This window comes from Hakea prostrata, chromosome 6 (assembly GCF_041222555.1).
Source record: "Hakea prostrata isolate BN-2017 chromosome 6, UWA_Hpros_2, whole genome shotgun sequence".
NCBI lineage: Eukaryota > Viridiplantae > Streptophyta > Magnoliopsida > Proteales > Proteaceae > Hakea > Hakea prostrata.
The window spans coordinates 22250054-22272312 of NC_142605.1; the positions used below are offsets into that span (position 1 = coordinate 22250054).

At 35.8% G+C, this 22259-nt stretch overlaps 2 pseudogenes; both read right to left on the minus strand.

Annotated features, from left to right (window-relative positions):
* Window positions 1–2000: 2000 nt before the first annotated feature.
* Window positions 2001–4361, minus strand: LOC149012642 (putative linoleate 9S-lipoxygenase 5; annotated as a pseudogene).
* Window positions 4362–7665: 3304 nt separating this feature from the next.
* On the minus strand, window positions 7666–8909 carry LOC149012643 (putative linoleate 9S-lipoxygenase 5; annotated as a pseudogene).
* Window positions 8910–22259: the final 13350 nt, after the last annotated feature.

Sequence of the window (22259 nt, forward strand, 5' to 3'; positions counted from 1 at the left end):
CATCTTTGTCACCCTCTCATGCCCTTCCCAATCCATCACCTCCAACTCCTCCCTGTTCTGCAAATCCCTCTTGTCCTCTTTTTTACCATAACTTGGACTTCACACCTTCTCCCTCTGGTCCCCATGCTCTGTCTCCCACCTTGTTTGAAGCTGTTCTGCTTTCACCTCCCAAGAATGCTGATGTTCCCTTACCTCCTCCTGCCTCTCCATCTCCTTGCCCTTCATGGGCAAGTTTGCTCTCTTGTTACTCTCATGCACCCTATGGTTCATTGGTTCTTCTCTGAAGGATTGACTTAAAGCATGTTCCTCTTGATCTTGTGCATGGAACCCCCATATCTTTTGAAAGATACAGTGGATCAAGATGCAGTTCTTTGAAAAGCTACTGCTCATTATGCATGAGATACTGGTATGACAAGCAAATGCCAGGATAGATTCCATACTTAGAAGGTTCTCTTTTTTTTCTTTTTCTTTTTTATTGATTTATACTCGGAAGTTTAATACATGATTGATCTAGATCATGCATAGACAATGCTGTATTTTTAGTTATCAGGGGTTTCCCTTTCTCTTTCTCTGGTATTTATTGTTGGTCTGATATTTGTTTTGCATGGACAATGCTGTGTTTTTACTTCTACTTAAATTACTATTTTGAGACCTCTGCTCATACATATATTGTTGTGCTGGTCCTTCAGGATGGTATCTTGCTCCAAAGTAAAAGATTATGGTTATTGAGAATGTCTTTGTTCTATTCAGCAGATAAATTGTGATACATGGTTGATTTCCTGTATTGCTTTCTTTGAGGCCATTAGTTCCATTTCTTTCTTCTCAAACGTTCCCCCATGAAGCTAAAGGAGATTTATTGGGGAAGATATTTCTAATGAAAAAACACTTTAATTAATCACAAACCTTTTAATGTAAACCAGGCTAGGATTTGGGGTAATTTAGTTTCCCAAGACTAAGGGTTTGCCCAGGAAATTACAGTGGAAAGGGAAGGCAGAAACAGGAGTTTAGGAGTTATTTGAAGGCTCAAAACACTGCTGTACTTGATGATTCAGGTCAGAAATTGATCAATTTATGGTGTTAAAAATTCTACAGAAATCTCAAGAAAAAGATGACTTGCAGAAATTTTTCAGGTTAAGGGAATAGGGCTGATTGGGGGAAATAACTGTAGGAGTGTGTTCTACAGCTTGGGGTGATCCTAGGGGAGGTTGAAAGGGGTCTAACTGGGCTGGGAATCAAGGTGTAACAGGGGGAGGAGTAGGCTGTATCGCAGGGAAGGAGAGAAGGAAGAGGGAGGGCTACAGCTGCTAGGGGGATGGGTAGAACCTTGCTAAAAGTGAAGCGGAAGGGTTGGGCTAGCTTCTATTTCAAGGCAGTAGGGGGGGGGGGGGGGAGGGACTGTACTTGTAAAACTTAATTAGCTTGCTGCTTGATGTTGAAGAGGAAGATGAAGAACTTAGAATTTCATAAACAAACTAAAATAACCAGCCACAAGTCACCCCTAGAATCCCACAACTCTTACAGTCTATTTCTTCAAATCAAATTTTATTCATCAAATCAAGCAACTGACTACATCAATTCTAGGCTATTTATAACCTTCAAAAACAAAATTGACTCAACTGAGGATTCCTTAACTAATAGGGACCAACTACTTTAATACTTGGACTCTTGAGTAATAAAGACTGTACTAATTAAGGGCTCAAATAACTAACTTCAAGATAAAAACAAACATGAAAAGATAAGAATCCCATTGGATAAGGAAAACTCTCAAATAACTGTTAAACCAGGACTCCAAAGAGCAAAAGAAAAACAAAATAACTCCATAAAATTAGGTGGACTCATTCCAGCTAGGTAAGACTCGATCTAGGGGGTGGATGATGACCAAATTGCCTCCGGGCTGATTCAGCCCCCCCCCCCCCCCCTTGGGTCTTGCTTCCATTTTAGAATGGGCTTTGACCCAATTTTGGCTCTTCTGGGGCTGTCTGTGGCAGGTTACATCACCTTTATATTGAAATACTTTTGGGAATTCCCTTGCTTGTGAGCCCACCAATGCGTGTGGTATTGGAAGTGTCTGGATAGAGAAAAGTATATGGCTTATTTGCTTGACCAACTCTATTTCTACAGGTTGAGTCTTTGTTGAGTCTTTGTAATTCTCTTTCAATCTCCAATAGGTTATTCCTAAATCTCAGGAATGCTTCCAATGGTTCTGAATCTGATGTCCACTCAGGATTGTCTCTGTCCAAGATAAACCTCATCAAGTGAATGCCTAGACAAAATCTCTACCAGAGCGACGCCAAAGAGAGCCTCTATTTGGCTTGTAATTGTTTTCAAGAAGAACCTATCAGGGTCTGACTTCAGCTCGGCATATTCAAGAGTGTCTGGCTTAGGCATGAAACAGCGGCTTGTTGTCGGGCATTTGGGAGGAAGCCTTTATAAGGATATTGTCCAAAATTGATGGCTGCATGGAAAGCTGAAGTAATCCATATTATAATGGTGCATGTTTGTGTTAGATCAGAAAGTATCTGCACCTTAGGCCACCATGGCTTATCCTTCATGTCACCATGGCCCTCATTGCAAAGCTCTATCTGCCAGGACTGAAGTTCAGAATCACCCTGGATTATCTCATCTCTTGGATAGTAGAAAAGACCAGTACTCATGAACCCATGTTTCAATTGCTGACCAGATTTCAAGCCCGTCAACTGCAAATGGGTAGCCCTCAATAACAAGTCGAAGGCCATGTCGCTTGCTTGAGTCTGGAATCGCCCTTCCTTTAAAGAAACAAAAGAAACAAATTTTTTTTCATTTTGACAACCAATGAAGGTTCAAATTTTTTTTTTCCCGAGTTCCAAATTGACTCACCTATTGATGAGATCTGCCAGCAATGCCTGTTCAGGGAAAACCCAGTTCTTATAGACTGCAGATGACAGTTCCAGGGCAAATTTCCCAGGAAAGAAAGTGTTCTCTAATATTCCCAAGGCATTGATAAGAGTCTGCTGTGCGAATGCATTTATATTCAAGGTATCCCAAAAGTGAGGATACAAAAGCTTATGGCTTGGATGAAGCACACTAAGCTGTCTATTTGTAGCAATAACAAAAGGTCCAATCACTGCATGGGTTCTCAACCTGCAGTGAAACAGTTGGAACCATTCATAAATTCATTTTAAAGTGAGTTAGGATTCAGGTGATTTCTCACAACATGGTGTTCTTCAAAAGACATATACCAGTGGTTGATGAGCTGGTGAAAACCAGAGTCATTCACAGCTGCATATGCTTTGGCCAACTGCCAAACTGAACCTTCAACTCCATCCTCTGCCGGATTGAATACCTTACTAACTGCCCCATGCTTGTCTCCATCTGGATGTGGTAAACACAGCTCGATTGCTGCTGGCCTTAAGGTGCCATCATCTTTCATACACCTCAAGTATGGCATCAGTGCATCATAATAATCTGATATAAATAGCTTGTTGCTCTTTGATAGCCTACAGAAAAACCATGTCATGAATCAATTGCACAGTAGTTCTAGTTAAACCAGGAAATGCAGGGTTTTATGAATGATATTTATGAAGAACTTGTTAACATTGCCTCTTCTACTGTTAACCCATGTAGGTTCTTCTGAATGTGTTCCTTGGTTATTGAACTAGTGTGGTTGCCATATACATCTGGATCGAGCTGGTTGGGGGAAACTCTTGTGTATTAATATTCTGTTAGTGGCTAGAGAAATGGAAACCAAAAGACAGTAATCTTAACAGTATATAATGTGTAGACTTAGAGGGTAATTAGAAGATTTGATTTACTTGGAGACAGAAAATGGAAACTGGGTTTGCTCCAGCAAGCATTTGTCTTCCATTCTTCATCTTTTCTCCATGCAGACTTGTCATCTGAAGTAATTTACATCTAATGTTGCAACAGCGAAGAACATAAAGTTCAGGTGAGGTTTCATATTGACAGCAGAGATCATTTATGATTATGCTTTACAGCAGTATTACACAGTATCAGCTTGGACCTCAATAGAGATCTATTTGGATTGTGATACTGTTCTTTGTATTAACATCTGTTTTAGAAAGAATTTTAATTTTTAAATGTAAGCACACACTTGCGATATTACTTGAGGCACAGGGAATTGGAGGAGCTGCTCCCCATCTTGAAGAACATTTACTTTTAGCATCTCTAGAGGTAAGGAGATTTGTAGCATCCTTAGCTTCGCCCACACTAGGACCATTGGTGATTTTATTCCCTCTGTCGTACATTTCATGTATGTCTTGCAAGCTATGGAATTGATTTTGGATAAGGTTACCGACATAATTCAATGCTGGAAGAAAAACCTGGGAAACAGATTTAAGAGAGGAACCAACGAAATCTGCCATCGAGTTGTGTATGTCTAAAACAAGTGAATCAAATCAAACTCGTTGTTGGATTCCCAAGCCCAAGTCAAGGCCAAGACCAACCCAAGATGGATATATAGTCTATGTGAGCATGAAGAATGGTGTACAAGAAGATTCAAACAAGCTCAAGCAAGAAGACTTAGCAAATTAGGACCTAGGACACCTCCGTATACATTATATGTAATTGCACTCATTAGATTGACCTAAGACATGTAAGGAGTGCGTATGAGGACATAGGGTTGGTTTGAAGACCTTAAAAACCCTTAAAAATCCCTTAAAGTCATATTATGTGCCTTTGGGCTACAGACGGTTTTTCAAATAGAGATCCGTCTGGTTAAAAAAGCTCCAACAGCTATTTTTTCGTTTTCTATTTGTTGGGGGTCAAGTTAAAGTACTTGAAGGCCATCTATATAAGCCCAATCTACCCCATTTGAGAGCACCAACCTTACAAATTGATCAACCACTCCCCAAATATTCTCAAGTTCTCAAATTACAAGAAATCACTTGGTTTGCCTCTCACCATCACTCCACCCTTGAAGAATATATCAAGGTGTTTAAGCAAGCTCATTGGAGCAAAGCTTGAGGCGATAGAAGGTTGTTGAAAGGTAATTAGTGTTGCGAATCATCTACTTCGTGCATTCACTTCATTTGCATCACTTTCATACAAGGGATAAATTGTCATACCCCTTGTTTGGTAATCTCTAATCATCTATTGTATTTGGTTATATTCAATTTTAAGTCTAGTGCCCTATTAAACAAATATTGTAGAGTGTGCTCTTTCTTGGCCGTGAACAAAGATTGTAAAAGGATGCTTCTTGCCTTGCAACAAAGATTGTAAAGGTTTGATTCTCTACCCATCGTATTGAAAGAGAATCACTAGTGGAAATCTCTCTTGAAGCTAAGAGATGAGTGGATGTAGACTTAAATAGTCGAACCACTATAAAATCCTAGTGTTGTGAATTGTGCATTTGCAAATTTGTTTAAGTTCAATTTATTTGTTCAACAATATTTAAATTTGCGCACTTACCTCGTATTTGCAATCAAACCCACACAACTGGGCAAATCAATTAGTTGCAACCTATTCACCCCCTAGGATGCATTTTTTTTCGCTAAAAGGATCATTATATTAAGCGAAGAAGAAATATTAAAAATACATCAATTAATACTATATAAAGAACCAACCTCCCTACCCCCGGCCCCCAATATACCCTTCCCGGCCCGCTCGCATTAGAAAACCACTAATTTATAAAACGAAACTAGGACGCAGAGGCATCCACATGAAGTCATTAAGGATTGAAGCGACCAAGGAATGTTAATATCGAGTTCCGTCTAGTGCCGAATTTGCCAAAAAACAGGATAGTTTCACGATAGCAATGTGAAATCTTTCAATCTATAGTCAACAAATATTCTGTAACCCTCCACATATGAAAGATATACCAAGGTATCTGAAAAGCACCACGACTTGAATCACTTTCTACCCAAAGCTTTTAATTTGTAAATGCCTGCCCAACGAACCGTGAGTGAAAGTTCCAATCAGCCTCAAAGTTGGTTTAACAAAAAAAACGAAATGAAAACCATCGCCAACTCATTTGAAAACTCCCCCCACCCGGATTACCTAAAGAAGACCCATCAATATTAGTTAACCCAACCACGCACGGAGGACACCAAAAATTTATTGAGAGGAGCGCACTAAAACGAGAAGGAAGGCCGCTCTCATCCGAAAAAGGTAGGAGTTACTTTCTCCATCCATTTTAAACCAAACGACTAAGTCCGAAAAATTAAACTCACCACATCATAGTCCGAAATTTAAATTTTCAAATCGGATTTGTTGCGGACCTCCAAGAAAGTATAAAGCAAACAACATCCATTAATCCAAGCACTAGGAGCTGAGCGTGTTTCCAAGCCTTGACGACTCTACAATCGAATCTTTTACCGTCCAACTATAACCCCCTAGGATGCATTAATATCATACTGTCATACTACTATTATAAAAATATGAACTCCAAAGACACGGCTACATTTCGTTTCCTCAAATACCCATCTGTATTCAATCAATTAGACATTTGTATTAGTAATAAATTAAATCTATAATGGTCAATTAAAATTCTTGAAATTATTTGAATCAATTTAATTTCAATTTCTCCCCTTCTCATTTTTTCAAAGAAACCATTAACAGTCAAAGGAATATGAAAAGTTTTTTCCGAAAACCAAGAAATGTTAATTGAAGTAGAAGAAACTATACTTAAAACATTTAATCAAAATCACGTATCTAAAAGATAAACTTATTCCAAATTCCAACCTTAGCTGTTGTTAATAGATTCACTCATGCATATATCATTCAACTTCCATGGCTAATACATGGTGATTGATAAATACCTCGTGCATGTCTCACAAACTTTTAGCCCATGTTAGGTTCCCCTAGATCATTGTAGACTGCATAATTGTTGCCCCAAAATCTGACTGTGGACCAACTAGTTCATTATCAGACCAATCATGGTTCCTAAGAAACAAAGAAAATGAGTGTGTGCCGCCTCAGAGGACAGAAAGCCACCTCCAATGATTAAGTCAAAATCTAGTGAAAAGAAATCCTCGCAAAGAGGAGTAAATGATTTAAGAAGATGAAGAGAGAATGTTTCCTTGGGTAGTTGCAAGAAGAGTAAATATCCGAGTTAATGTTCTTGGACTTACTTCAATCCGTGTAGGGTATTTGTTTATATACCAGGTTTAATACCTCTGAGGCGGTAAAGATGCATTGTAGCCCTCAAATTTCTCGATCACAGATGGAGGATTGTGATGACATCTAACGCGTAGCTTGATCAGTAGGCCCCATGCCCAATATTCTCGAAGAAGCTTCAAGACAGTTGTGCACAATCCCACCGAATCTGGTGGTAAGAATTATGTTGACATGGATGTGACAGATACCCCCTACTTTGGTAGACAAAATGTAAGGGTGCAATACTCGAGGAAGCCGTAAGTGAATGAGAAGCTTCCTTACAAGCAATGAGCATTTAATGAATCTCATTGTGTTCAATGCCGAAATTAATGCATTGATTGACGTTTAGAAGAAGATACGCAGAATCCTCTTACAACATCACTTTGGCCGAGATATAACTAGTCGAGCGCTTAATGGAAGCCATCCGAGAAGTCCATCATGACAGTTGGCCATCACTATAAGGCGCTCTTCTCAGCAAGTATTCTGCCGAGAAGTGCCTTGCCGAAAAGAGCCTTATGAACTCCATGAACCAGGAGTGAACCAAACATATTGGTTTGCGTGGTTCACTTGGGTCTAATGGTTCAAACCATTATGTTTATAACAATAATCATACTAACGGTTCCAATCCTTTCGCTCTCCTGCACCATCTCCTCTGAGATTCTCAAGCTCTTGTTCTCTAGCCTTGAGAAGAGGTTCTGGAGTATTACTTAGTAGGTAGGCCTGCAAAGGTATATATACTTCTCAACTTATTGCAGACATCAGATATTGGCACCATGTGTGCCTTACTACATGACTAATCAAGTGAAATGCTTTAGGAAGGTTGAGATCTTGTGAATTGCTTCACATCCCTTATTCTAAACTAAACGAAAACAGATCTCGAATCATGTTTAAATGTATCCAAACTGGGGGGAATTTTTATTGGTTAAGAGCTATCAATAAAGATCCCATGGAAGGTACCTATGTCTTAGTCCAGTATGAATTTACTTACTTGATTTGCAAAGAAAATCCGGTTGGACTTGTATTTTTCAGCTGGGTAAACCAATGAGTTGCAAACGAAGTGGATGCGGCCCTTTCCAGAAACCATAGAGTGTGACAGTCTTGAGGGAGAACTCGTTTTGGTGGAAATTCTTAATCATGAAAGCTCCAGGAACTCTTATGCTGTCATCCCAATCAAATATAATTTGGAATGTTCATGAAGCTGATTCTGGATTGTTGGTTTTGGTTACTCATTCTTTCAAGAATGCAGGTGCTCAAACCTTCCGTTACATGCCATTATCTGCAACTTTGAACCCATATTTGTTCAGAACTGTGATACTACTAGAACAGAACATGAAACCACCCTATGAGCTGCGCTTTGAATCTCTCTCCATCTCTCTATATTATATTTATGTTCTAGTACTTGAATATCCCCAGAACAAAAGATTAAAAACCAGAAGTAGGATGAAATCTGACCTGGGTCTCTATTTACTGCACTAATTAGCTGCAGTGAGATGCCTCTACCTCTGCCCCAGAACTCATCGGTCGTTCATGGAAGCTTTGTAGTCATTGAAATCCAACAAAGTCTTCTTCATCAACTCTACTGACCCTCAAATCTCTACTTTCTCCCCATTGTTCGGCCTATGCTTCTTTAGGCCTGGAATCTTGTCTACAGAACACGGAGGACAAAGTCAAAGTAAATATAAACTACACTGGGCTGCCATTGAAGTTCATTTGCAATTGGAAAATCTATCATACTGTTTAAGCTAAGATTTAGAATCTCAGCAGATTAGGGGATTGATTATACCTAGCAGTGGGGTTCCTAAAGATATACGCTTCATTCTATCAAAAGCTTAATTTTAAATCACCACTGCCTTTGATTTCTTTGATTTGATCCTCTATGAACTCAAAAACTTCTGAAATCCTGTTGGGAATTATATATTGTTGAGGTATAAATACCTCAACATATGTCAGAATATTGAGAAATCAAAAATAAATTAACATGAATTGATAAATCAAATACAAGAGCCTTCTAGTGTTTGATTGTAGATCCTCTTTCTAATACCTGTGACAAAATAATATTAGTAAAATTGTGGGTTGAGTCATGTCTTTCAACATTGTTGTTAAGACTGTACAAGCCCCTATTATGCAACCAAGAATGCAAATTGGCCTCCAAGATAAAACAATCCCTAGCTACCGAGTAACTATGCATTGAACTATATATTGGACCCCTTCAAGTGCTATAGAGTTATGCTTAGCCTATTATAAAAATACTTATAATAGCATTAAGTCAAATCTCAGTGTAAAATCATGAGAACAAATAACATGCAATATAGATGTTTTACATAACATAAGAGAATCCATCTCAAAAGATACTTAGTTCATCCAAGAGAGCGCCTTGATTAATCTCAAGAGCACCTTAGCAAAAGACAAAATTGATTAAACCAAGAGACACATGATTAACAAGAGATTTCAAAAATTGATCCCTTGATTCTTGATACACAGGAGCCAAAGAAACTTCTATTTTAATTGAAAAGAAAATAAAGAATTACAATAAATCTTTCTTTTGGCGTCTATTGAATGTAGGGACACCAGTTAATTAAATATATACTATCCCAATAGATGGAGATACAACCAGCTTATAAACTTTGCAGCAACGATGTGGAGACAACACGGCACACTTTTATCTCACGGGATTGGACTAGGAAAATCTAGGCAGCAGGAGTTTTAGAACTGAGAATGAAATGACTCCTACAAAAACCTTTCTTGCAACTTTACAACAATTATCTAGCTGATACCTAGCTAGACAAAAAGTCATCCTGGTGGTTTTTCTCAATTTTTATTTTTACTATGTATGGAAGGAAAGGAACTCTAAGATCTTCAATAAAATAAAATCTAGACCCAAATAAAGTCCATGAAATAATTGAAGTCCAATATAAGTAAATGGAGTGTTAATTTCATGGACTAATAAGATCCTTAATTTAACTGTTTCAACACCATGAAATAATGAAAGGCCAGCATCTCTTTCAAAAAAGAGAAGTTTAAAGAAAGAAAGAAAAAAAAAATCTATGATAACCCACCTCACCTATGAACTTGTGTAATTTTCTGAATATAGCACTTGATCATCTACAGAAAAGCATGCATGGGGAGAGGGATTTTAAGACGTGGACAGTGGAGAAGTAATTAGGGAAATGAAGTTAGTCTTACTACGTATGAGATATTGATATGATGGGGTCTATTTATAGAGAAATACTGAGATTCTTAAATGATGCTAGCTGCATTCGGAAAGATTACACATTAATGAAGATACATACGAAGATTTTACGAGATTAAAAATTGACTCTTCTCTTTTCTTGAATCTGGATCATCCACCCACGTAGGTTGAAAAAGATTTTCAATCCATACATCTGATTGTATGACATGTGTTATTTTTAATTGTTTTTTAGGATAATACACAAACTCTTCCCCTATCTACACATCTCTTTCTTTTTCACGTCCATTCCTTCACTATCTTCTATAGATCATACTACTACTACTACAAAAATTATTTAACACATAATTTTTTTATTTAATTTTTTTGGTAGAAAAACAAGGGTTATTGGTGTTGGAGTGAAATAGGTGTTCTTATAATCCACTACAGTTAATCTTAAAATCTAAACCCTTATTTTCTTAAAATTTCTTTTTTAGCTTAGGTATCAAAAAAAAAAATTTCTAGTTTTGAAAGAACACATGTCAAACTATAGATGTGTAAATTAGAAAATTTTTCAAACTATGCGAGTAGAACATCCAGCCTCGAGGAATCACGGGATCCATATATTCTAATAAACTAATTACGTATAAGTACCCCTATCATGAGTAAATTAAAATTAGTAAACAAAATCTTGCAAAGCTTGTTTCAATTTTTCTTTTTTTTCTTCTTTTCTTTTTCTTCGTTAACAATAAACTTAATTAGAAGGGACACATGTCATGTAAAAAATAAATAAATAAACGATATCCATCATAGGCATTCTTGCAAAGCTTTTTTTTTTCCTTTTTTTTTTTCTTTTCGTTTGTGAAAAAATAACCGTAATTAGAAGGAATACATGTCACACAACTGGGATCAAAAAATTTCCAACTCATGTGAATAGAGGATTCAAACTCTATTCCTTTCAAGATGCAAAAACTGAGTTTCATGTAAAAAACTCTTTAAAAAAAATGTCTACACTTCACGTGAAAGAGGAATTGATGAATTAATGAAGATCTATAAGAAGATTTTATGAGATTAAAGATTGACTATTCTCTTGGTTTTGTTAGGGAAAATACGGATAGACGGTTTACTCTTTTTCCCTCCTATGTAAAAGATCGACATAGGAAAAACAATACAAAAATGTATTCGTGAATAGTGCTAATGTGAATAGTGTTATGAATAGTACCAGTATGGGGCCCACGTGAATAGTACTTGTGTGGGACCCATGTGAAAGATAACAAAAGAAATAATCTCAAAAGAAGCACCAACACAACAATATACGTGGTTCGGCTTTGCCTACATCTACGGGCGTAAATGGAACCTTAATTATGAGAAAGTTGAAATACAACACTTATATAGTGCTTGGATTTATAACTAAACCCAACCATTTATCCAAAACTGGATACCCATGTACACCCTCTCACAACTTACACTCTCAACCCTATAAGAGTTCTCAACCCACTACTCCAACTTAGAAACAATGCACTCAATCTCAAAACTCTACACTTGATGAGTTCACTCAAAAGATTTCTAACTTCACTTCCCCTCTATCTTGCCTATCTCTTGTACATATCTCAAGCACACCTCCCATCTATGGGAGGTGAACATTTTGAGAGAAACAAGTTCTCATTACTTGCATTTTTTCCTTCATGCAATTAATGATATATTTGACAATACATACTTGCACTTATAAGGGGATAAGGAAAGAAGACTTTCATTCGCCTCCTTTAACACATGTTCATTTCTTTGTCAATAAAGGAGGGCTAAAGAAGAAGTGCACCAAATAGTCAAATTTGGGGTGTGTGTGTTTATTTATGAGGAGGACCACAACAGGTTTTATATTTCTATAGGTCAAATAAAAAAACATAAAATTAAGATGAAATAAGCTTTGGAAGAAGGCCTATGATGGATTTTTGTTTATTTTCTTTTTTTAGGTAAAAAGAAACAATGAGTGGAGAATCAGCCAATGCCCCCAACTCATGAATCATGATAGTGGCATTTATGTTGAAAAAATGTAATGTATTTTTGGCATAATAGTGGCATTTATGTTGAAAAAGTAAGACCAAGGTCTTAATGTTGAACCTATGATTCTCTATGTCTTTTCTTTTTTAATCTTTTTTATCCCTGAGCTTTGCTCAAAGGAACCTAAGTTCCTAGTATATGGCTTGTCAATCCAATGTGTAGAAGAATAAGGAGGAATAGTGGTATGCGGGTTTCATAACTTAAATATATTTTATTTTATTTTTGTTAAACGACTAGCAAAATTTCACGTGCATACACACATTGTTTTTGTTATTTCCTAAAATAATTTAAATATATAATTTTTTTTTTTTTGAGATTATCATTTTTTCTTTTATGGTTTTTAAATTTTAGAAAAATTTCATCAACACTCCAAAACAAAAATCACTGACACACCAAAAGTACATCAAATTGGCAGAGATACCCCAAGATGTCTCTTAAATTGGCACAAAGGTGCATTCCATTAGCAGATTCCGTTAAGTCAAGGTTAGATAATTTAGAATTTTTAAATTGCTCTTAAGTCAAAGTTAATCTTGTGATTTTTATGATATTGTCATTTGTAACTTGCCTCTAATTTTTATAATTTTGTGATGTTGCCTTAATAGAATGAAATTCTAATTTAATAAATCCTCATAAATAGATACTTGTCATCCATCTTCTTCCTTTAGAAAAAGGAAGAGGGGGAAAGGGGAAAATAATAAATTAACTTTACTATCTTGTGACTTTACAATATTGCCCTTTACCACTTGCCTTGAATTTTTATAATCTTACATTGCCTTAATGGAATGAAATTCTAATTTGATAAATCTTTATAAATAGATAGTCGTCAACCATCTTCTTCCAATAGGAAAAGAGAGAAAATAATAATAATAATGAATTGTCATTAATGTCTTGTGACTTTACAAAATTTCCTTTTACTACTTGCCTCTAATTTTTATAATTTTATGTTGCCCCAATGGACTAAAATTCTAATTTGATAAATCCTTATAAACAGATACATGTCATCTTCTTCTTTTAGAAAATAAGGGGGGAAAATAGAAAACAACAAATTGTCCTTAATATCTTGTACAAAAACAACAATAAGCCTTGTCTCAATTAAATGGGGTCTGCTACATGGATTCCTACCTTCCAATCAGTTCTGTTTGAGGTCATGCTAGATACAAAGCCTAAGCTATGCGTATCGTTTCTCACTACTTCTCTTAAGGTTATCTTAAGTCTACCCCTATCTCTTGTAGTTTTTTCAATATGGATTGTATCATTTCTCCGTACGGGGGCATTTATAAGTCTCTTGTTGAACATGGTCGTGCCATTTCAAACGACTTTCCCAAAGCTTATCACTTATGGGAGCAACTCTCAGACCAACTCTAATATAATCATTCATTATTATATCCTTCCTAGTTTTGCCACTCATCCATCTTAGCATCCTGATTTCTGCTACACTGAGTTTATCTGTATGATTCCTTCTAACAGCCCAACACTCTGCACGTACATCATAGCTGGTCGAACAATGGTCCTATAAAATCTTCTTTTATGCTTTAATGGAATACATCAATCACACAAGACCTTAAACACAGCTCTTCACTTCATCCACCCTATTTTAATTCTTTGAAAAATATCATCCTCTATATCACATCTTTTATTCATGATTGAACCTAGGTACCTAAAACAATCACTCTGAGGAATCTCCTTATCATCAAGTTTCACCACCTCATCGTCTACCCGATTATGACTAAAGTTACAAACTATATATTTTGTCTTCGTTCTACTTAATTTAAAGCCTCTTGATTCCATAGCTGTTTTCCATAATTCTAACTTGGTATTAATCCCACTTGAATTCATCTATCAATACAATATCATCAGCAAAAAGCCCTTAACGGAATGAAATTCCCCTTCCAAGATTGCCCTTTACTCTAATTTTTATAATTTTATGATATTGCCTTAATGGAATGAAATTCTAATTTGATAAATCCTAAAAAATAGATACTCATCGTCTGTCTTCTTCTTTTAGAAAAAGGGGGGGGAGGAAGGAAGATAATAAATTGTCCTTAATGCCTTGTGACTTTACAATGTTGCCCTTTACCACTTGCCTCTAATTTTTATGATTTTACAATGTTGCTCTTATTGGAATGAAATCCTAATTCAATAAATCCCGATAAATAGATACATGTCATCCATCTTCTTCTTTTATAAAAAAAGATAACAAAAGTCATCTATCTTCCATGGTTAATTTAAAGCCTCTTGATTCCATAGCTATTTTCCATAATTCTAACTTGGTATTAATCCCACATTGAATTCATCTATCAATACAATATCATGTGCAAAAAGCCCTTAACGATGAAATTCCACTTCCAAGATTGCCCTTTACTCTAATTTTTATAATTTTATGATATTGCCTTCATGGAATGAAATTCTAATTTGATAAATCCTAAAAAATAGATACACCCAAATTTCTGGCTTCTTCTTTAGAAAAAGGAGGGGGGGGGAAGGAAGATAATAAATTGTCCTTAATGCCTTGTGACTTTACAATGTTGCCCTTTACCACTTGCCTCTAATTTTTATGATTTTACAATCAGTTGCTCTTATTGGAATGAAATCCTAATTCAATAAATCCCGATAAATAGATACATGTCATCCATCTTCCCACTTAAATAGTTAAATGTATTATCCCATATTGATTCTAAGACTAAGCATATACCTCAATAAGTGACTAACCTTATCTTTCAAGTACATCTCTCCTTTAGGCAAAATCACTCATAGAGTAAAGAGAACCAAGGACTAAGGCTTTGAAATTTTTTTGACCAAACATTCTTACCAAGGCATTATTGAAACCTATTAATTTATATTTTTTTTCTCTTTTTTTTTTTTTTTCCCTTTCCCAAGCAGTGAACTTTACTCTACTCCACTATGGTTGGCATGAATAATATGATGGAACACACACCAGAAACCCAAGTTACTTTGTAGCTTCGGCTTCGTGTATATGCTCATATAAACGGTGATGTTAGAGTTATTTTCTATAATCTTCTTCCTAAGAGTTTCGATCAAGTCACTTTAATTCTTAAGATGAATAGATGGTCTAAGCCTCTTATTTTTCTAAGTGAAGTCTCATCTCATAATACATATAAGTTATCTTCCTCGCAATAGGGCTTTTATATGTTCTCAATAGGTACCAAAATCACTCTCATTTCAGACATCATAGTAATTGAAAGGATATATACATTAACCAAAAGCCAAAAACCTATAAAGAAGTTTGAATTCCCCCACACTTAATTAATGCAATGTCCTCAACATATGCATAAAAAATAATAAATAAAAAAAAAGACAATACAAAGGAGAGTTATACATTTCAGTCATCAATGTAAATAGGCTCATGGAGATCCATGACCTCTACATTATCAACACTTTGCATCTCAAGAATGGCTTCAATCTATATCTAAGGGTGTCAATTTGGTATGGCACAGGCAATTCGGTACGAAACGGTACCATACTAAATTTCAAAACTGGATACCGAATACAATATCGAACTTATATGGTATCAACATGAAAACAATAATTGAAAATCCTACACTGTTACGTATTTCCGGTATAAAATCGGTATGAAAAAACAACACAGTTTGGTGTATGGTACAGTATAATTTCGAAATGAAAAAAATCCATTCTTCTAATCTGTAATGTTGCCACGAGAAAGTAAAGTATTGACTAGAGCCTATTAACATTATTATTTTTCATCGTCTAATGAAAAATCTGCAGTCAACCAACCCAACGAATGTGATCCCAAATGCTACTGAGTTATAATTTATAATGCTCTCCACAAATGATTTCTAAGCAATTTGATTTAACACTTCCCTTACTGAACACTTCAATCCTTGAGCATACAACCGATCCCCATTCCAATGACACCCAAATACGGTGGAGTTATGTTTGTTATCAAAATTTAAGTAGTTGGTAGTGATTGCATTTCTCCCCAAGAGACGAAGAGTAATTCGCAAAGTGAAAAAACAAAAGTCAAAAATGAAGGGAGTAAGGGTTATAAGTTTAAAGTAAAATTGACCCTACCGAATAACCCCAATACAGTATGGTATATCGTAAGGGTGATTCAATATATGCTAAATTGATATGGCATTTGGTTCATACCAACGGTATAATATCCAAAACCAATACCATACCATGCCGAATTGCAAAACTATGTGACACATTAATGTTTAAACAATTCAGAAAAAACCATACAACCTTACTACCCAGTAATCTAGGCCCATGTTCATGAATCTCAGAACCAGAGGATTCAAATCTCGAGAAATATAAGCCAATGTTAAAAATAGATTCAGAACAACGGCTACAACGCTCAGGACAAAAGGTGAAGTTTGTCAGATTTATGGGTAGGGGATCCCCCGGGAGATTTCGAAAAAAGCTATACAATTGTACATTCACAAAAATCATGCGATCAAATAAATTTTTAGGATGAATCAATTCATGCCACAACCAAACACTTAATTTTATAAATTATAACTCCATAAATTTGAAGTCCATCGATTTGCAAACTATGTGACACAATAATGTTTAAACAATTTCAGTACACAACTTACAACCTTATCTATACCCATAATCTTAAACATTACTCTAGTTGTGAGGTTCATAACCATTACAGCACCATGGGGGTACACAATCTGCATGATATGAGGGCCCTCCTAGGGGACCGAAGCTTTTCCGGGGACAAGTGTAGTCTAGAATTGTAAGGCAAAACTTTTTCATCAGGTGTGAAAGATATCCTAAGGATGTGCTTATTATGGAAAGCCTTAGTCTTTTCTTTAGAAATTTTAGCATTTTCATAAGCATCATTCCTTAATTCTTGCAACTCAGATAATTGGAGTCCTCTATGAATCTAAGCCTTAGACAAATCAAAGTTGAGCTTTTTGATTGCCCAAAAAACATAGCGTTCCATCTCAACTAGAAGATGATAGGTTTTACCATGCACCAGATGACAAGGAGTTTAAACCAGTATGGTCTTATATGTAGTTTGATAAGCCTATAATGCATCTAACAAACAATTTGACCAATCCTTCGGATTGGGATTGGGATTCACAGTTTTCTCTAGAATTTGTTTGATTTGCCTATTGGAAACCTCCACTTCTTCACTAGTTTGGGGGTGGTAAGGGGTAGGGTACCTAACTTATGGGAGATACTGACTAACGCCTCAAAGGGTCGATTGAAAAAGTGTTATCCCCTATCACTAATCTTAACCCTAGGCATACCAATTCGAGAGAAGATGTTCTCTCTTAAAAATTGGATGACCACCTTATGATCATTTGTCTTACAAACACAACCTTCAATCCATTTAGACACATAATCCACTGCTAACAGAATATACTCATTTCCAAAAGACTTTGGGAAGGAGCTCATGAAGTCTATTCCCAAAACATCAAAAACCTCAACCACTAAAATTGGATTAAGATGCATCATATTTTCTTTATTGAATTTCCCAAGAGACTAACAAGAAGAGCTTGTTTTTGCAGTAAATAAAAGCATATTTGAACAAGATAGATCAATAAAATCCACATTGCAAAACTTAGGTTGCAGTCTTGGTAAGCCCAAAATGGCCTCCACAAGCTTGATCATGACAAAAGGAAAGAATTAAGTGTTGTTCTATCCAGCATACATCGCCATATGATTTGGTCAGGACAAATTTTGAATAGATAAGGGTCATCCCAAAAAAAAATGTATCCCTTGTAAATGAAATCTATACTTATCTTGGGTGAATCAATAGTCAAGAGTCACACCTGTAACCCAATAGTTCACAATATATATCAGTAAACCAAGGTTCACTAGACACTACTAATAATTGCTCATCAGAAAAATTCTCGTTCACTGGGAATAAATCAATTATTGAATTAAGAAGCCTTGCCAAGTGGTCAGCGACATAATTTTCACTTCCTTTCATATCCCTAATTTCATGATCAAATTATTGTAGACGTGAAACCCATCTGGTGAGATGAGCCAGACATCCTTTTCTTGAACAAGACATCGAATGGTCAAATGATCTATATAAACAATGACATGAGATCCAACCAAGTAGGATCAAAACTTCTCCAAAACAAAAACAACAACTAAGAATACCGTTTTTGTTTTGGTTTTTAGCCAACAATTGAGTGAGAGATCTTGCAATTTGACTAAAGCTCTTAATGAAACGATGGTAAAAGCCAGCATGCATGCCTAAGAAAGCTTTAACATCCTTTATAGTTTTGGGTGGTGTTAAATTAGCAATAAGTTCCACCTTAGCTTTATCTAATTTAATCCCATCTTTGGAAATCACATAACCAAGAATAATTTCTTTTGTTACCAGGTAATGACATTTCTCCCAATTAAGAAGTAAATTCTTTTGTCTACATCTCTTAAATATTAATCTAAGATTGTGAAGGAATTCAGAATAAGAAGAACGATGAAGACCACAAGAAAATCTTCCATCATGTTGAAAAAATACTCATCATACATTTTTGAAATGTTGCAGGTGCATTACATAGACCAAAGGGCATATGTCGACAAGCAAAAGTCCTGTAGAGGCATGTGAAGGTTGTTTTGTGATGAACCCCTAATGCAATTGGGATTTGATTATGATTAGAATAACCATCATGAAAGCAATTATTCATGGCTAGCTAACCTCTCAAGTATTTGGTCAATAAAAAGGTAAAGGGAAATGGTCCTTCCAAGTTACAGCATTCAATTTCCTATAATCAATGCATACTCGCCATCCAGTTTGAACACAGATAGGAACCAATCATGTCCTTGATCTCTAGAGTGTAAAGATTGTTGTCAGCTTCGCAAAAGATGAGGAACTGTTTTTCGAGAAGTTTGTTCGAGGCATGATTAAGATGGGTCAACTTAACGTCCTGACGGGAAAAAATGGAGAGGTTCGTGCAAATTGCTCCACTCTCAACTCTGCAACTCACCTGACATCAGTGGTAGACGGAGATGAAGACAAAGAGAAGCATGAGGTTAACGAAATGTAAACGTGTTAAAATTTTTAATTAAAAAAATAATAATAAGGGCAAATTGAACATAAATGTGATAATTTGTTCTTACATTGATTTTTTCTATAGTACAGGAGATCGAGACAGATGCAAAGTCTCAATTTTTTTGGACTAAAAATGACATAGGTCAAACCTTAGGAGGTCCAGATAAAAATTACCCAAAATTATATTTAGACTTTAGATCTTGTTCTCTGCTTAAGGCCTAAATAATCCAACCTCTTTAAACCGAGTTGTAATGAGTTGAATTTTTAATGACTCGGTTCAATCTATTCGTTCGTGCTATTAGCCACTAATAGGTTGGACCAAACCAACACAAAACCAACAGGTTTTTAAATCCTCAATTCGCACTTCGTCTAATTAGTCTCATCTTGGTCTATTTTAGGTTTTGATGAGTCGATTTGATTTTGTTTCAAATTCTAAAATTGAGACCCCTACCTTTATGTCTATAATGAATGGGAAGTATTTTTATATTAGAGAAAACAGTCAAACTCTTTGAAAGAAATTAGACAAGCAACATCTTCTGAGAGGAAGTGCTTGGATTATAATAATAGGAAATGAAAACTCACAAGAAGGATCGCTTCACTTATATAAATTAAGTTCCTGGCTTTACTACTTTTGACTGCCAAAACAAAGAAATTAGATACCCACATGTTCAATTGGAGAGTGTGTTGATGTCAAGAACCTTTCCTTCAATTATATACTATGTTTTCTCTTTCCAATGTTTCCATGACTCCTGACAAGTAAGATTATAAATACCCATATGTTCTAGGGAGAAGTAAAGTCAAGAACTTTCCTATTGGTCTTGGCTTGTGAACTTGACTTTATGATCTCCCTTCACACTTGCATTGCAGCAAGAAGCTAGGAAGCATCTCATCTTTTGCAGTCCTACCTACTTCAGCCATATTAGAAATAAATAAATAAATAAAATTAATGATCTCATTCATTTAAAAAAAAGGTTTTTTTTTAGATAAATAAAGAAATATTATTTAAGGAAGAAGAGCAAACAAGGGGAAAAAATGCACAAAGGGATTAGGAGAAAGGGAGAGGGATTACGTCTACATCAGCCAGGGATGAGCAAGGATATGTGTTTTTTTCTTAGGAAGTATATAAGGGGTTTGTAAAAGAATAAACATCCCTGGAGATGGCTCTCCAAATTTTGTTAAGAGATCTAAATTTGAAAGTTCGTCTACAAAAGTTTATTTTGAGCCAAATGTGGGAGATATAGGAAATAAAGACCAGCTTCGCAGTCATATCTACAATGGAGGCACCTCTGAATGAAGACAAGACTCAATAAGCTCCGAGGTTCAAAGGCCGAGGTCATTTATATCAATGCCAAATAGAAGTAAGAGTGCCTTAGTTAAAAGACATGCAAAGAAGAGATGGGAGAGGTCTTCAACTAGAAAAGAGTGAAGGATGCATTAAGGAGGAACCAGGATATGACGATATAAAACATAGGAAAAGTTTTTGCATGGGATCACGCATGTATATGATCATAATTTCAAATTGATATCGTTAAATAGACATGATTGTAGTAGATGATCAAATATCATACATGACTTTATGTAAAAACCTTTTAAAACACATAAAATGTCCGGATTTAGATTTTCAAGAGCTGTATTAGTTGAATTCCAAAGCAAGAGAGATGGAAAACACATTTAAGTATCATTAAGATTAATACCAGACCCTGACTTAGGATAAAACTAATTAGAACAACATTCACTAGATTGGCTGTCAACTTAGGCAACTTAATACTTCTATCTACTCTATTGGATATTCAAATAAATTATAAATCATTGAGGATCATAGATACATTTAGCATCGATTGAAAAGACAAAATTATTTATCACCATCTGAAGTATAGGGAATCCAAGTAACAAGAAAACCATAAGGGAAGTCATGATACAATTTTTTTACAAGACAACAAAGGGGGGGGGGGGGGAAATGAGTCATCTAATTATATCGACCAAAGTTTAGATTCTCTACCCACAAAAGGAGAGTCGGAATAGCTCCACACCACATATAGATTGACATCACACTTGTAAGATCTGGCTTACTTTTGCATAAGTAGATTCCAGACCCTGTGTCTCCAAACTAAATGATTGTGGTTCTTGAGACCTCATGCTCATGCATTTATTACTGCGCTATTCAAGCAGAATGGTACCTGATCCTAGTGAATCAGACATGGTCGATTTTTGCTCCATTGTAAGATTATGGTTAGGCCATGGTGGGTTCATTAGGCTTTCGTCTAAAAGAACTCCCCCTTGAGAGGTCTTAGTGTACCTATCGGTTGCATCATTTGGACTTCTTAGAAAAGCACGAGTACCAAAAAAAAAAGAAGAAGATTATGGTTCTTGAGAATGTCTTTGTTATATTCAGCAGATAAATTGAAATACATGGTAGATTTTTGTATTGCGCTTTCTTCTCAAAAATTCAAATTCCCCTTGAAGCTGTTAGAGTCCTCAGCAACCAATCAGTAATTTGAATTTGACTTTGAATTCATCGAGAATTCTACATCACAAAAACTCAAGACTGGAAAAGGATAAGGATAAGAATTGTTTCGAACTTCAAATTCAAGAGAGTTGTGTACCAACTGTATCTTGTTGTGATAAGAATTCAGTAAATTCAAATATAAAACGAATCCTAGATCTAGAGGTTGATAAGTCTAGGACTCTCTGTAAAACTTCTATAAAAGGTATACCACCTTCATAAATAAACAAATGAGAGAACCCATTCAACAGTGGACATAGGTTGCACAATTATCCGAACCAATCTAAATCTGTGTTGTTGTCCTCATTTTCCTTTCTTCCAACTTCTTCTCAAATCCAAAACTTAACATGGCATCAGAGGCCCAAGTTTAATTGGCCCCCACCTAGTCCTTCTCTAACCTCAATACCTTCATCTCTATCAAGCTTAATGAGACAAATTTC